The sequence below is a fragment of the Phyllobates terribilis genome, unplaced genomic scaffold (assembly GCF_046119375.1).
Source record: "Phyllobates terribilis strain yellow unplaced genomic scaffold, ASM4611937v1 Scaffold_5__5_contigs__length_657084704, whole genome shotgun sequence".
Lineage (NCBI taxonomy): Eukaryota > Metazoa > Chordata > Amphibia > Anura > Dendrobatidae > Phyllobates > Phyllobates terribilis.
The window spans coordinates 100,871,489-100,888,692 of NW_027362765.1; the positions used below are offsets into that span (position 1 = coordinate 100,871,489).

The 17,204-nt window shown below is 43.8% G+C and overlaps 1 non-coding gene across 1 annotated transcript; it reads right to left on the reverse strand.

The window, feature by feature from the left end:
- Positions 1-9,559: 9,559 nt before the first annotated feature.
- On the reverse strand, positions 9,560-9,742 carry LOC141150832 (U2 spliceosomal RNA). Its single transcript, XR_012246930.1, has one exon. It is a non-coding gene; the product is annotated as a U2 spliceosomal RNA (small nuclear RNA).
- Between the last annotated feature and the right edge of the window lie 7,462 nt (positions 9,743-17,204).

Sequence of the window (17,204 nt, forward strand, 5' to 3'; positions counted from 1 at the left end):
GGGCACGACAGTCCCTGTCCCTGGCTGGAGTGGGGGGAGGGAACACTGAGGAAGGGGAACCCTGCAGTGCAGGAGCAGGGAGGAAGCAGTTCCTGGGTGCATTGAGAAGGGAGTATAAAAGGTGGGCACCATCTTAGTTCAGTGCAGAGAAGTCTGAGCAGAAGTGGCAGGGAGCAGGGGCTCTGCATGAGCTCTGCTCCGGAGGCGGGCCTAGTAACAGAGGCCCAGGCCTGCAAGAGGGAGAAGGAAGGAAGAGGAGCGGAGAAGGCTCCAGGAACGAGGAATGAAGGGATCCCAGGGGTGCGGACGGGCGAGTCGCCACCGCACGCCCGAATCCACCTGCGTGGAGGGGTCAGGCCAAAGGGGGAGACCGGTCCCCGAACTAGTGGAGGCAGGAAACGACCCTCAGCTAGAAACCGGAGGCTCTGACATTTTATGTGGCGCAGCCCCTTGCTCCACCCGCTAGGAAGGCACCACATAGGGTCAGGGAAACTGGCGCCAAGTTTACCAAGAGGAGGCACGAGGCAGCCGGACAGAAGTGTTGGTAAGAAAGGTCAGACAAAGGACACACAAAGGGGGTCCTGTGAAGCGCTCCAAAGTTATCTGGGAGTTGTCTGAGCCCCTCACCTGGTGAGCACCCGTTACCTGCAGACGTGGTCTGGATAATAAGAACTGTGAGTAAAGGCCCTGAACTGCATCACTGACTCCGTGTCGTTACTGCTGCTGCCCTGCACCATCACCCCCATCCTCCGCATACACTGCCCTGAGGCTATACTCCTCCCGTGGGGAGTTATGCTACGCTCTGCTGCACCCACAACACCAGCCTTAGCGGTCTGCCCTGTAGCGGCGGTTCACTCTGACCGCAATCCACGGGTGGCGTAGTCGGACATTTAAACATCAAAACCACATAAATAGTTCCGCCACTGGTTTGACCGCCCTGAGCCACGGAACCGGATCGCCGCCACGAAGACTACAACCACCAGCATCCACCAAAAAGGGTCCGGCTCCGGGTGTCCCAAGGCCCAGGGGGTGCGTCAGAACATTTTCATCACCTTTCACAATCACCAATGGGACAAGGCAGGGATGTCCTCTGTCCCCTCTCTTATACATCCTAGTGACGGAGCACCTGCTCTCATCAATTCGCCATAACCCCAATATTAGGTGGATTGAGGTGGGAGGCACCGAGTACAAGTGCTCTCTATTTGCTGATGATGTCCTAGTATATATCACTCAATCACATATATCCATCCCTGCTGTTATGGCTGAAATAGATCACTTTGTTACATGGTAAAATTTTAAAATCAATGCAGCGAAGTCTGAGGCCCTCGATGTCTCCCTCCCTAAATCCATATAGGATTCCATCCAGTCCAACTTTCCCTTTGCCTGGCCCTCACAGGGTATCAAATACTTAGGAATTCCTATTCATAGAGACCTCTCCCATCTATGTTATCTTAATTTTGGGCCCTTTATTGAACAATTCCATACAGACCACGGTTGGCAAGTTAGAACTGTAAGATTCACTACGTGAACCACTGGTGTTTTGTGGAAAAGCACATGTACACCGCGTTCCAAATTATTATGCAAAAAGTGTTTAGGAGTGATAAGGGAAGAATTTGTTTGTTTGTCAGTTAAACTCATTGATGGTGATGTGTGTCAGGGCTCTTTATATCACTGTAAGCAATTGCAGACACCTGTGCTAATTAGTTTGGCAGGTGTGTCCAATGAAAGGCAAGACTACTTAAGAAGGCTCTCTCACATTATTAAGCAGCCTACATTTTCTGCCAAAATGGGAAAGAAAAAGGATGTGTCGGCTGCTGAGAAGCAACAAATTGTGGAGTGTTTAGGTCAAGGCATGACTACAATCAACATTGTGCGATGATCAGGATGAAGTGTCTTGGCAATCAAGAAGTATGTAGCTGATTCACAGTACACACGTGTGCGTGCTGATAAGGGCAAATTGAGGACTCTTTCCTACAGGCAATTACGTCAGGTTGAAAGAGCAGCGGCAAAAAAGCCTTGTCATAGCAGCAGACAAGTTTTTGAAGCTGCTTGTGCCTCCAACGTCCCCCGAACAACAAGATGCAGGGTCCTTCAGAGGTTTGCAGCTGTGCATACGCCATCCTGTCGACCTCCTCTATCCACTTCACACAAGCAGAAACGGCTCCAGTGGGCCAAACATTACATGAAGACTGATTTCAAAACTGTTTTGTTCACGGATGAGTGCCGTGCAGCGCTCGATGGTCCAGATGAATGGAGTGGAGGATGGCTGGTTGATGGACACCCCACGCAAACACGGCTACAGCGCCAACAAGGAGGAGGTGGAGTAATGTTTTGGGCTGGAATCATGGGGAGAGAGATTGTCGGCCCCTTTAGGATCCCTGAAGGCGCTAAAGATGAACTCCATAATGTATGTGGATTTTCTCAAACAGCACTTCCTGCCATGGTTCAAGAAGAAGAACCGTGTATTTCACAGCAAGATCATTTTTCTGCATGATAATGCACCATCTCATGCTGCACATAAAACATCTGCATCTCTGGCTGATATGGGCATAAAAGGGGACAAACTTATGGTGTGACCCCCATGCTCCCCTGACCTCTACCCCATTCAGAACCTTTGGAGCATCATTAAAAGGAGTGTCTATGATGGCGGGAGGCAGTTCACATCTAAGCAACAGCTCTGGGAGGGTATTCTGTCCTCATGCAAAACAATTGAAGCAGAAACCATCCAAAACCTGACAAATTCAATGGACGAGAGAGTTCAGAAGCTCCTTTCGAACAAGGGGTCCTATGTGAAAATGTAACATCACCTAGAATAAAGTTTTGAGTTGAAAACTGTTTGATTTCAGTTTCTAACAACCTGCTAATGCTTATAATTTCAAAAATGACCATTTTTTTGGTCTTTATTAAAATGAAAAGGTTGATCGAAAAGTTTGGGGGATCTAAGAGTGTGGCAACCCAGTAGTCATGATTACTTCGAATTCTGACAATATGAGGGTCATGCTGCAGGTAGTGCAGCAAGAAGGCACTTATGTGTCTTGCGCATCTCGGAGCCCCAAAATTATTTTCCGGGCTAGATGCAGCTAAAAATTATTTTTAATTTTAAATCTGGTGAAGCTTATTATAGATGGCCTAATAGGATCAGTGCTGCACACTGCTACAAAGCCCAAATTATTTTCCAGTCAAGATACAGATAAACATGATTAGTAATTTGAAAGCTTAAAACGGTTGGTAGGGTGATTTTAACCAATCATCAAGCTTTTACTCTCCCCAGGATGACACAGGGGTAGAAAAGTCGTTTCGGATCCATGATTTGTTCATCTTTATGAACGTGAGTCTGTCTACATTATCAGTGGAGAGCCGCGTGCGCTTATCTGTCAGCACACCACCAGCAGCGCTGAACACACGTTCAGACAGAACGCTGGCTGCGGGGCATGACAAGATCTCCAAGGCGTAAGTGGCTAGCTCCGGCCATTTATCCAGATTGGAAGCCCAAAAAGAGCAAGGGTCCAGTGACACAGTCGTGGCTTCAATGTTTACTTGGAGATACTCCTGTACCATCGTCTCTAGGCGTTGACTATGTGTCAGACTTCTTGTCTCCTGTGGCCTTGCAAAGGATGGGCTAAAAAAGTGGTGAAATGATTCCGCAAAATTGATGTTACCAGCAGATACTGTGGTTCTGTTACGGTTTGAGTGCTGAACACTTGACGGTCCCACGGTTGGCAAGTTGGAACTGTGAGATTCACTACGTGCACCACTGGTATTTTGTGGAAAAGCACATGTAAGATTCTGCAACAGTCTCTGCTGATACTCCTGCATGCGTGCATCCCTTTCTATGGCAGGAATAATTTCTGCAAATTTACTTTTGTACCGGGGATCTAACAGTGTGGCAACCCAGTAGTCAGGATTATTTCTAATTCTCACAATTTGAGGGTCATGTTGCAGGTAGTGCAGCAAGAAGGCACTCATGTGTGTTGCGCATCCAGGAGCACCAAGTCCCTGTTGTGTTGGTGGCGAGGTAACAATCATGCTTCCTTCCTCTGTCCTCTCCCCCCAACCTCGCACAACAGAAATGTGATCAAGGTCTCCCTCATCTGATGAGTCTTCCATCAGTTCGTCCTCCACTTCTTCCTGGGCTCCTGCACCTTCCTCACTAGTTTGGCTGCTACCATGCGCCCTGGTTAAACCATCTCCCCCACCCTCACATGCCTGCCGCCTTGGTGCTGCCGACCGTCTGGACCTTGCAGATGTTAGCCCTTCCGCATACAACTCCTCCTCCTCTACTTCCTCCACCTCCTCTTGTGCCACCACCTGACTCCGAATTCTGTTTAACATGTACTCCAGCATGTAAATCACCGGAATAGTCATGCTGATAATGGCATCGTCAGCACTAAACATCTTCGTCGCCATTTCAAAACTGTGCAGAAGGGTGCATAGGTCCCTGATCTGAGACCACTCCTCCAGCGTGATTTGCCCCACCTCTGAATCTCGTTGGCCCAGGCTATACGTCAGAACGTATTGCACCAGGGCTTGTCGGTGCTGCCACAGTCGCTGCAACATGTGCAGAGTTGAATTCCACCGGGTAGGCACATCGCATTTTAGCCGGTGAAGTGGCAGGCCCAACGACTTCTGTAGAGATGTAAGTCGCTGAGCTGCGGGATGCGAACGGCGGAAGTGAGCACACAGCGACCGTGCCCTCTGCAGAAGGCCATCTAGTCTGGGATAGTGGGCTAAAAATTGCTGGACAACCAGGTTCAACACGTGAGCCATACAAGGCACGTGTGTGACATTGCCCCGGCGAAGGGCCGCACCCAGGTTTGCAGCATTGTCGCACACGGCCTTCCCTGGTTTCAGGTCCAGTGGAGACAACCATTCATGAAATTGGTTCTCCAGAGCTGACCACAACTCCTCAGCTGTTTGACTCACATTTCCCAGACATTTCAATGTAAAAACCGCCTGATGACGTTGAGCCCTACTGCCAGCATAGTAAGGAGGTGTGCAGGATCCCTTCTGCGCAGTTAGAAAGCTTGTGGCATGACCAGACAGGCTTTGGGTGCAGGTGGAAGACCGAGAGGAGGTTGAGGAGGCAGAAGCAGTGGAGGAAAAATGACATAAAGAGGATTGACGCACAACTCGTGGGGACGGCAAGACTTGGACAGCAGCCCCTTGTCCTGCTGTCACCATAGTTACCCAGTGCCCAGTCAGCGACATGTAACGCCCCTGTCCATGCCTACTCGTCCAAGTGTCTGTGGTGAAATGCACCCTGTCACACACAGAGTTTCTCAAAGAAGCGGTGATGTTGTGTGCGACATGCTGGTGGAGCGCAGGCACACCTTTCTTTGAGAAGTAGTGCCGACTGGGCATCTAGTACTGGGGCACTGCGACGGACATAAGGTCTCGAAAATCCTCTGTGTCCACCAGGCGGAAAGGCAGCATTTCTGTAGCCAAGAGCTTGCAGATGGTGAAATTCAACCTCTTAGCTTTCTCATGGCTAGGAGGAAATGGTCTTTTACTTGTCCACATCTGAGGGACCGAGGGCTGGCTATTGTGCTTAGACGGGGTTGATAAGGGTGTCCCCGGCAAACTGCCGGTCTGTGAGGAAGATGCAGGCGGACATGTTAGGTTGCCTTGATCCAAAGGTGGTGCTATCGATGTCGGACAGCGCTCAAGACCAGCTGGTGTTACCACCTCCAAAGAAAATGATGACCTGCCAATCACGCTGGCTGTTGCGGGTAAAGAGGTGGCAGGTCTGCGCCCCAAAACAGGTGTGACTGCTGTCCCCCCAGTCACAGAGGATGAAGAGGCCGCGGATGCACAAGATATGGCAGACGGTGGTTGGCCCGGCCGGCTAGACCGCATTGTAGCACACTGAGCTTCCCACTGCAACTTATGCTTCATGTCCATGTGCCGGTTCATGCATGAAGTACTCAAACTATGTATTTTTTGGCCTCTACTTAGCTTTTGCTGACAAATGTTACAGATAACACGAGTTGGGTCATCTTTATCGATCTGAAAAAATGCCCAGGCTATGCAAGGCTTAGCACCCATGCGACCTGAAGAGCCACCACGACTTGTGGTGAGAGGCAGAGTTGTGTTTGAGGATGCAGTTGTTGACGTGCTTCCAGTACTACGTCTCTGTCCAGGAAGGCGCAACCTGACCTCGTCGTCACTAGCATCTTCCTCCACCTCCTCTGCTGACCTGATCTCTTGGCTGACTGTGGGTTGACAGTAAGTGGGATCTCCGACCTCATCATCATCACCCTGTGCGTTATCACACCCGTCGTCCTCAGAGCCAACCTGTTCCTGCCCTGACAAAAAACTAAAGTTGTCGCTCCAATCAGGTATTTGAGTCTTATCATCGTCTTCCTCATTGTCTCCACCAACAGGAGTTACAGTTTGGGAATGAGGGTCTACATTATGGTCCGAACCTTCTGCGTCTGGTCCTGGATCCGACTCATAAAGATTCTGGGCATCAGTGCAGATCATTTCCTCGTCTGGATTCACAGAAGCGCTGGAGTCGACCTCTGATTCCCAGGCTATAGTATGAGTAAACAGCTCTGCAGACTCAACCATCTGTTCTACCTCATACTCAGACGGGCAGCTGGAGATTTGGGAGCTGTGAGGAAGCAAGTGCGATTTGGGTGACACCTTTGAGGACTGGAGTATTTGTGATGTTGAAGTTGATGTGGAGGAGAGCCCACTTAAAGGAGCACTTGATATCCGTTGAAGCACCTGCTGTTTTTGTGCCTCATCTGGAATTTGTAGCGATTGGCGTGGCCGTAAGAAAGGGATCTTATCACATTGTCCGCTAAAAGAAGTAGACATTTTAGTTTGGCTGGAAGATGGTCTTTCTTCTGCACCTACCCCACGGACACAACCTTTTTTCCCCTTCCCAACACGCCTATTCCCCTTTCCACCAGCAGCAGGCCTTTTTCCACTCATTTTGGTGGTTAACTAATTCACAACTCTGGAGTTGTTTGCACAAAAAAACAATGGATGGTAACCGAGCAGAGCTGAGTGGCCAAACTGTGGTATTAGGCCAAAACTATTGGCTGGGTTAGATGCAGAAAAAAATTATTTTTAATTTGCAACCTGATGGAGGTCAGTATAGATGGACTAATAGACCAAGTCCCACACACCGCTAGAAGCCCAAATATTTTTTCAGAGCTAGATGCAGAAATTTTTTTTATTCAATTTGCAACCTGATGGAGGTCAGTATAGATGGACTAATAGACCAAGTCCCACACACTGCTAGAAGCCCAAATATTTTTTCAGAGCTAGATGCAGAAAAAAATTATTTTTAATTTGCAACCTGATGGAGGTCAGTATAGATGGACTAATAGACCAAGTCCCACACACTGCTAGAAGCCCAAATATTTTTTCAGAGCTAGATGCAGAAAAAAATTATTTTTAATTTGCAACCTGATGGAGGTCAGTATAGATGGACTAATAGACCAAGTCCCACACGCTGCTAGAAGCCCAAATATTTTTTCAGAGCTAGATGCAGAAAAAAATTATTTTTAATTTGCAACCTGATGGAGGTCAGTATAGATGGACTAATAGACCAAGTCCCACACACCGCTAGAAGCCCAAATATTTTTTCAGAGCTAGATGCAGAAAAAAATTATATTCAATTTGCAACCTGCTGGACGTCAGTATAGAAGGACTAATAGAACAAGTCCCACACACTGCTAGAAGCCCAAATATTTTTTCAGAGCTAAATGAAGAAAAAAATTATTTTTAATTTGCAACCTGATGGAGGTCAGTATAGATGGACTAATAGACCAAGTCCCACACACTGCTAGAAGCCCAAATATTTTTTCAGAGCTAGATGCAGAAAAAAATTATTTTTAATTTGCAACCTGATGGAGGTCAGTATAGATGGACTAATAGACCAAGTCCCACACACCGCTAGAAGCCCAAATATTTTTTCAGAGCTAGATGCAGAAAATTTTTTTATTCAATTTGCAACCTGATGGAGGTCAGTATAGATGGACTAATAGACCAAGTCCCACACACTGCTAGAAGCCCAAATATTTTTTCAGAGCTAGATGCAGAAAAAAATTATTTTTAATTTGCAACCTGATGGAGGTCAGTATAGATGGACTAATAGACCAAGTCCCACACACTGCTAGAAGCCCAAATATTTTTTCAGAGCTAGATGCAGAAAAAAATTATTTTTAATTTGCAACCTGATGGAGGTCAGTATAGATGGACTAATAGAACAAGTCCCACACGCTGCTAGAAGCCCAAATATTTTTTCAGAGATAAATGAAGAAAAAAATTATTTTTAATTTGCAACCTGATGGAGGTCAGTATAGATGGACTAATAGACCAAGTCCCACACACTGCTAGAAGCCCAAATATTTTTTCAGAGCTAGATGCAGAAAAAAATTATTTTTAATTTGCAACCTGATGGAGGTCAGTATAGATGGACTAATAGACCAAGTCCCACACACCGCTAGAAGCCCAAATATTTTTTCAGAGCTAGATGCAGAAAAAAATTATATTCAGTTTGCAACCTGATGGAGGTCAGTATAGATGGACTAATAGAATGATGCTATGCCCAAAAGATTTTACTTCACTAGGTGCAGTAAAAAAATTGGTATTCTATACACAGGTGGTATATCTTGCAACACAGATAGGCTACTCCACTGACTAACACACTCTGCAATAGGCCAAAAAGGATTAGCTTTGCTAGATTCAGCCAAATGCTGTGAAAAAAACTTGCACAGCACTGGCACAGACCTGCCTGGCAAAAACTGATAGGAACTGATGTAACCTAGTCCTGAAAAGGACTCCAATTACAATTAGTCTTTACTCCCACAATCTATCTATTTAAGAGCACAGACCTGCCTGATAAAAGTCGTAGGAAATGCTGTAACCTAGTCCTTAAAAGGACTGCAATCACAACTATTCCCTACTCCCAAGCTATCTGTATATTTGTGCGAAAATTGGCTTGAAATTAACAAGGTATAGCGCACACAGCAACAGCGGTGCCGTCTAACACGTAGCTGCAGCAGTGAGAAAATGGTGGCGACGGGGAAAATGGCTTGGTCTTATAGAGCAAGGACATGTGACATACACTGCCAATCACACATGCCCTTGCTTGTGTGAAAAAAAGCACTTCGCTCCGTGTGTGCGCTGCTGATAGGCTGACAGATTGCACCTCCCCACTGCAAATGCGGGAAAGAGAAAAAAAAATGGAGATCTTCATTGTTCCTGCAGAGATCCATCCCATGCCCCTCCCCCCGCCCCGCTGTACACTCAAACTGCGTATTAACATTAATTTTCATCATTACTGAGAAAAAATCCAGTTATGATTTTGGTGCACGAACAGTTATCGAACATAACCTCGAACAGCCGAATTTTTCTCAAATTGTTCGTGTTCGCCGACCGGCTCGAACACCGCCCAAAACAGCTCGAATTTGAGATTGGCGAACAGTTCGAGTAGAACAACGCTCATCTCTACCAAAGAGTCCATCCCAAAATCCGACAAACAAGCAAAATGAACAAAAAGCATTGAATTCAATTCTTTCTGATTTTAGCATCTGCATTAAAGAAGGGGTGCACCGGTCCTGGAGATACTGCAATACCAGGTCAATGCGTGGAGTGGACAGAGCAAGCTCTTTTTCCATCTCCCTGTTCTAAAAATCCATTTAATATATGGTCCCCAGATAGGGGACGTATCAGATATTAAACTGATAACAGATTTTTTTTAATTTGGCTATCCACTCACAGGAATAAAGTCAGTTTTATTTAAAATTTATACAGAAATAAAAACTTTTTACATAAATTCCATTACAGATTGTTATATTCTGTCTCAAACAGGCGAGACTTAAAACATAAATGAGTCAAATAAGATAAAAATTTACATATGTTCAAATTTATAAAATGTTACAAAGAATTCAAAATGTGTTTCATACATTAACAACCCATTTTAGGGAGATATTTTGATCTTTTTTTTTTTTTATCTAATAAATAATATACATACATTTCACTTAAGAAAAATCCAAACACATTGTTTAATGACAATTCATCATGATTAAAAATTAAAATATTTCGGGCTTTCCAGAGAGTTATTTTGGCGCAATTTATTGTCTTCCATGACATAATTTTTTGGTCCTTTGTTGGGCATTCTATAAGTCCATAGAGTATTGTAGCATAATTAAAGTCTTTGAGGTCTGTCACTTTTTCCAGCAGGGGGAGCAATTTTCTCCAGAATGCCTTTGCAAAGGGGTAAGTCCATAATAGGTGTTTCACTGATTCTTCCTCTTGACATCCGTTTCTTGGGCAAATGGCAGACCTCACGAATCCTCTTATATACTGGAATGCCCGGCACGGAAGACATTGATGTGCGCAGCTCCAAGCCACATCTCTCTGTATATTAAAAAGATAATAATAATAATAATAATAATACACTGCTCAAAAAAATAAAGGGAACACTCAAATAACACATCCTAGATATGAATGAATGAAATATTCTCATTGAACCCTTTGTTCTGTACAAAGTTGAATGTGCTGACAACAAAATCACACAAAAATCATCAATGGAAATCAAATTTATTAACCAATGGAGGCCTGGATTTGGAGTCACCCATAAAATTAAAGTGGATAAACACACTACAGGCTGATCCAACTTTGATGTAATGTCCTTAAAACAAGTCAAAATGAGGCTGAGTATTGTGTGTGGCCTCCACGTGCCTGTATAACCTCCCTACAACGCCTGGGCATGCTCCTGATGAGTTCGCAGATGGTCTCCTGTGGAATCTCCTCCCAGACCTGGACTAAAGAATCAGCCAACTCCTGGACAGTTTGTAGTGGTCTGTGGTTGGTGGATGGAGTGAGACATGATGTCCCAATGTGCTCAATCGGATTCAGGTCTCGGGAACGGGCAGGCCAGTCCATAGCTTCAATGCCTTCATCTTGCAGGAACTGCTGACACACTCCAGCCACATGAGGTCTGGCATTGTCCTGCATTAGGAGGAACCCTGGGCCAACTGCACCAGCATATGGTCTCACAAGGGGTCTGAGGATCTCATTTCGGTAACTAATGGCAGTCAGGCTACCTCTGGTGAGCACATGGAGGGCTGTGCGGCCCTCCAAAGAAATGCCACCCCACACCACTACTGACCCACTGCCAAACCGGTCATGCTGAAGGATGTTTCAGACAGCAGATCACTCTCCACGGTGTCTCCACACTCTGTCACGTCTGTCACATGTGCTCAGTGTGAACCTGCTTTCATCTGTGAAGAGCACAGGGCACCAATGGCGACTTTGCCAATCCTGGTGTTCTGTGGCAAGTGCCAAGCGTCCTGCACGGTGTTGGGCTGTGTGAGCACAACCCCCATCTGTGGACGTTGGGCCCTCATGGAGTCAGTTTCTAACCGTTTGTGCAGACACATGAACATTTGTGGGCTGCTGGAGGTCATTTTGCAGGGCTCTGGCAGTGCTCCTCCTGTACCTACTTGCACAAAGGCGGAGGTAGCGGTCCTGCTGCTGGGTTGTTGCCCTCCTACGGCCCCTGGTGTACTGGCCTGTCTCCTGGCAGCGCCTTCAGCCTCTGGACACTGCGCTGGCAGACACAGCAAACCTTCTTGCCACAGCTCGTATTAATGTGCCATCCTGGATGAGCTCCACTACCTGAGCAATTTCATTGGGTTGTAGAGTCAGTCTCATGCTACCACGAGTGTGAAAGCACAACCAACATTCAAAAGTGACCAAAACATCAGCCAGAAAGCATTGGTACAGAGATGTGGTCTGTGGTCCCCACCTGCAGAACCACTCCTTTATTGAGGGTGTCTTGATAATTTGCAATAATTTCCATCTATTGTCTATTCCATTTGCACAACAGCATGTGAAATTGATTGTCAATCAGTGTTGCTTCCTAAGTGGACAGTTTGATTTCACAGAAGTTAGATTTAATTGGAGTTATATTCTGTTGTTTAAGTGTTCCCTTAATTTTTATTTATATAGCGCCAACATATTCCGCAGCACTTTACAATTAAGCGGGGACATGTACAGACAATAAATTCAATACAAGGTAAGACAGTTTAAACAGTTACATCAAGAGTGAGGTCTCTGCTTGCAAGCTTACAATCTACAAGGAAATGGGGGACACAATAGGTGAAAAGTACTTGTTCTTTCAGGTCCGGCAATTCTAATAAAGATTTTCATATAAAGCTGCATGATCCGGTCATTAGCCCGTATGTTTAAGTGCAATAATCAAGTATCGAGTGCAGTTATCGTGTGCATGGAGGGTGTAGAGACAGATGAACAGTAGGGAGCAGATTCTGAATAACATTTAAGAGGTAACAGGGGAAAGTTAGTTTACTGCGTATTTAAGGTGGTAGGCTTGCTTAAAGAGATGGGTTTTTAAAGCGTGCGGGAAGACGTGGGGGCAAGGCATCAATTGGATTGCCTGGGGTACTGGATTCCAGAGAACTGGCGCAGGAGGTGCGAGGTTCGGATTATGGGGGATGTTAGTCTTAGGTCATTTGTGGAATGGAGGGCAGGTGTAGGGCGATAGACAGAGATGAGAGAGGAGATATAAGGTGGTGCAGAACTGTGGAGAGCTTTGTGGGTGAGAGCGATGAGTTTATATTGAACCCTGTAGCGAATGGGTAACAAGTGTAATGACTGGCACAAGATGGAGGCATCAGTGAAGCGGCTGGACAGAAATACAACCCTGGCTGCCGCATTCAGGATGGATTGGAGAGGAGAAAGTTTGGTAAGAGGGAGACCGATCAGAAGAGAGTTGCAGTAGTCCAGACGAGAGTGAATAAGAGTGACAGTAAGAGTTTTAGCAGTTTTAAAGGTGAGAAAAGGTCAGATTTTGGAGATGGTTTTAAGATGCAGGTGACAAGAGCGAGTGAGTGATCGGATATAGGGACTAAAGGAAAGATATTTTGCATTAATTATTTTCCATATATACATTATTTGTTCATCATCATAGCCATCAATATTATATAAAACTTCATTTTTACAAAAAATGTTGATTAATTTTTTACTATTTCGTAGGTCTACCGCTTCTCTTTCCCCTAAATGAAAATCAGTCACTATTTTTCCTAAAATTAAATAATGCGTTGGTAGTTTAAAAGCATATGGAGATGGTAAAACAGCTTCAAACCACCCAAACCTTCTCATAAAAAAACAGTGTCATAACGCATAAAAAAGGATCAATAGTGACATTTAAAAAGGGCATTAAAACAGAAGCAGAAAAATTTAACTAAAAGGAATCTACTAAAATCTGGAAAATCTTTCCCACCTTCGCACTTTGGTTTTGTTAGTTTCTATTTTTAATTTCTCCATCTTGAGAGTTCCAGAAAAAAGTAAAACATGCTTTAGTAAAAGATTTTAAAATATTTACAGGGGGGAGACCAAACTCAGATACAATAAAAGAGGCAAAATAACCATTTTTATAATTAATACTTTACTCTCCATCGTTAATTTTCTCATATTCCACATACATATTTTCGTATTCACTTTCTGAGCTACCGCCTCCCAATTATTTAGTCCATTATTGGATTCACAGAAAGAAACACCTAAAATAGTAATAGATTCAGTTATAGGGATTAAAAACATCATGTAAAATCATCTCCCCAATACTGAAAATACAAATTTTATTCAAATTAACCTTAAAACCAGAAGCTGTACAAAAGGATTGGATCTCTTTGAGTTTTGTAGTGATGGTGCATCTCGGCAAAGGACCGCAACATCGTCCATGTAGCCCACCATTTTGCTTCTGTTCCTTTGCTTCCAGGTAGAGGGATACCACATATTTGTCTATCTCTGCGTATTGCACATAAAAGTGGCTCAAGAGCACAAATAAAAAGTAGTGGGGACAGGGGGCACCCCTGCTTTACCGCTGATATAAAAAAAAAAAACATCTTGTATCTTAAAACCATTTGCTAAAATCTTACTTGTGCAGTCCTTATAAAATGCTTTAAACGACAATAAAAAAAACCTTCTGGTACACCCATTTTCTCCAAAACCTTAAAAATATAAAAGTGAGAAACCTTGTCAAAAGCTTTTTCAAAGTCAATTGATAATATCGCCATCTTCCCTTTTCTGGTTTTAATTTCTTCAATGCATTCCTTGACTAGGTTTAGATTGTCCCAGATACTGCGCTCAGGCACACCACATACTTGGTTTGAGTAGATTATTTTTCCTATTATTTTTTCAAAACGATTCGCACAGATTTTTGCCATTATTTTATAATCACTATTTAGGAGTTTTATAGGTCTCCAGTTTTTTAGGTCTGTCTTTTCACCTTTCTTATGTAACAATGAGACCTCCCCTTTTTTCCATGAATTCAATAAAATCTTATCATTAAAAAAATCAGTAAATAAATAAAACAGATCTTCTTTTAAAATATCATAACACTTTACATAAAACTCTATAGGAATACCATCTGATCCAGGGACTTTACCAATTTTAAAACTTTTCATGGTTTCTAAAATTTCTTGTTCTGTTATATCTTGTGATAAAAGCTCTTGGGGGGCAGGATCTAAGACAGATGTTATTTCTTCTAGGGAATTATGCATTATATTTTGATCTACTGTATAGTTTTATCATTAAAAAGATTAGAATAATAACCATGAACCTTCTCTAAATTTTTTTCCATATTTTTCTCTCCTTCTATATCTTCAATTACTGTTTGTTTCTCTCTAATTTTCTTAAAAAAATGTCTAGAACATTTTTGATCTTCCTCCATATGTTTTATTCTGGAGCGGAAAATAATCTCTTTCCCCTTTTGTTCTAACAATTTTGTTAATTTTTCTTTCAATATTTTAATATCTTTTTCTACTTTGAGGCCATTTTCCTTATGTTTATACAAAGTCTGTAACAGGGTATATAAATTATATAATTCTAAACTTTCTTTAGCTTTGTATATACTTTTTTTAATAAAAAAATCCTTTATTTTTATTTTATCCCACCAAGCACTTAAAGACATTGGGGTTTTTCCTCCTCCTACAATTTTTATAAAATTGCTCCAAGTCGGCTTCTGCTGGACTAGTCTTATTGCACTCTTTATAAATATCAATAAGTCTAAAATCACTTAAAATATTGCTTACCATACTGGAAGTTTTAGCATAGTTCCTACTTACAGCTGTAGAGTGCCGACATTCACCCTTTAAAATAAAATTAAAATCACCTGCCAAAATAAAAGATTCAAAGGTATTAATAAATAATGGTAAAATTTCCTTTAAAAAGTATAGCTACCTGTTGACCCGGTAGTATTTGACCCGGACCACACTGATGGACCACACTTCCAATCCTTCTTATATTTTTTGTAGGACACTGTATGCGGGATATTGCATTCTTGTAAGAAAAAAACTAAAGCTTTAAGACAAGTGAAAAAATGAAACAGAGTAACTCTTCTGCTTTTTGATTTTAGACCACTCACATTGAGGGAAATGTCCTTAAGTTCAGCCATTAGGAAGAAAAAAAAAATTATATAGAACAGAAATACGGAATTTATTTTCTATCCGCTGAACTGGCCAGACCACTTACACTCATGCTACTTCCCTCTTCCGAATTCACTGTAAGTAGAGACTCAATGGAGGAGGAACTACACTAACCAAGACAATGACCCGACACCACTTGTGAGTAATTCGGGAGGCCACCAACCGGAACAGCACCCTGGGTCTCCATGGGTTGACCATCCAGGTCCTCATCAGATGGGTCTCCAGACGGCTCCCCACCAGTGACAGCGATGTCCGGGACCTTTGGGGACCAGCATCCACCTTCCCGCCAGGAGACGTGTCCATTCAATCCCCACGAACGACTACATCAGAACCATCCTTCTTCCCTTTTTTCTTTTTGTTATGGGGACCCACCTTAGTCCATTCAGCTTCAGACTCAGACCCAGGAAACCAAGATTGTGCCTCGGGCACAGTGTCAACCTTCTGCTGGTCCCTTTTGATTAAACCGATCAAGTCCTTTTGTTTCTTTTCCGCCTTTCTTTTGGCCTCCCTTTTATCTTGATGCCAGTTTTTCCCCACTGTTTGGGAGTTACCCTTTGTTACCTTGGAGCATTCCTCATCACTTGACTCGCCCTCTTTGCTCCCTGAGGCCCCAGGTTTTTGTTCCTCCTCCTGAGGGGTGGTCTGCCCTGTAGGTTCGTGTTCGGACATTTTGGTCTCTTCCCTCCATCTCTATTCATTTTCCCGGAATCTGTGTGGGCAAAAAAAATAGAAAAAAGTTACATTTTTTATCCTGTGTACATTCTTTAGTATCATGTTCCGCACTGGCACTGTTTCTACAAGTTACCAGGAAATCATCCTTCAAATGGCCATATTTACCACAGTTTCTGTAAAAGGGCGGCATGCCTGAAAAGAAAAAATCTCCATTTGAGGATCCCATTTTAAAATGTGCAGGAGGAAGTCTCACACCACCTGGAAAGTAAGTATCTCTTATACATGTAACTAAAAATTTCCATTTGGATGTCCATATGTTAAATTCATTGAGCACTTTCCCTATGCATTTAACATTTTTAAAGTACATTGCCAAGAAGCATGTTAATTCAAAGGAAGTAACAAAAGGTGAAAAAACGACAATTACCATCTTTACCTCATCCAGGACGTGCTCGATAACTTGTATTCCTTTTAAAACAGGACTTTTTTTGGCCTTTCTAGCCCTTACCAAACATCACGGAGAATACCTTCCTTGGTGAAGGTGATGTCATAATCGCCATGTTTAGGATAACCCTGGATAGATAGGTTATCATTCCTCTGCACACAAAGGAGCTCTTGAAGCTCATCCAGGACTACATAACGCAAATTTCTTTCATCAGCTCCACCCTCTGTGAAATGAATATGAATAGTATGTTTAAGCCTCACATAATGAGGCACGAAGTTGGGGTCAACCTCCATGGTAATGCAACAAAGAAATGCAAATTGCAAACCGCTTGCAATCTGCGCCTTCCAATGTTTTTTAAGAAAAACACCAGAGCGGTTGGGGGGGATCGCAACTAATTACCTTGGGACTAAGCACTCTCCCCAATAGCAGCAGGTAGGGGAAGCCCAGTGAAGTGGACAACCCTGCCAGGCCGAGAAGATGGGTACCCGAGTGTCACGCTGTCTCGGCGTTCAGGAGGTCAGGGGCCTATGCTGACCCTACACTGAGGCCCTGCCTAATCCCTCTACCTGGAGGTACTGTTGATGGTACAGAGGTCCAGGCCGCCAGCGTAAACCTACCTCCTG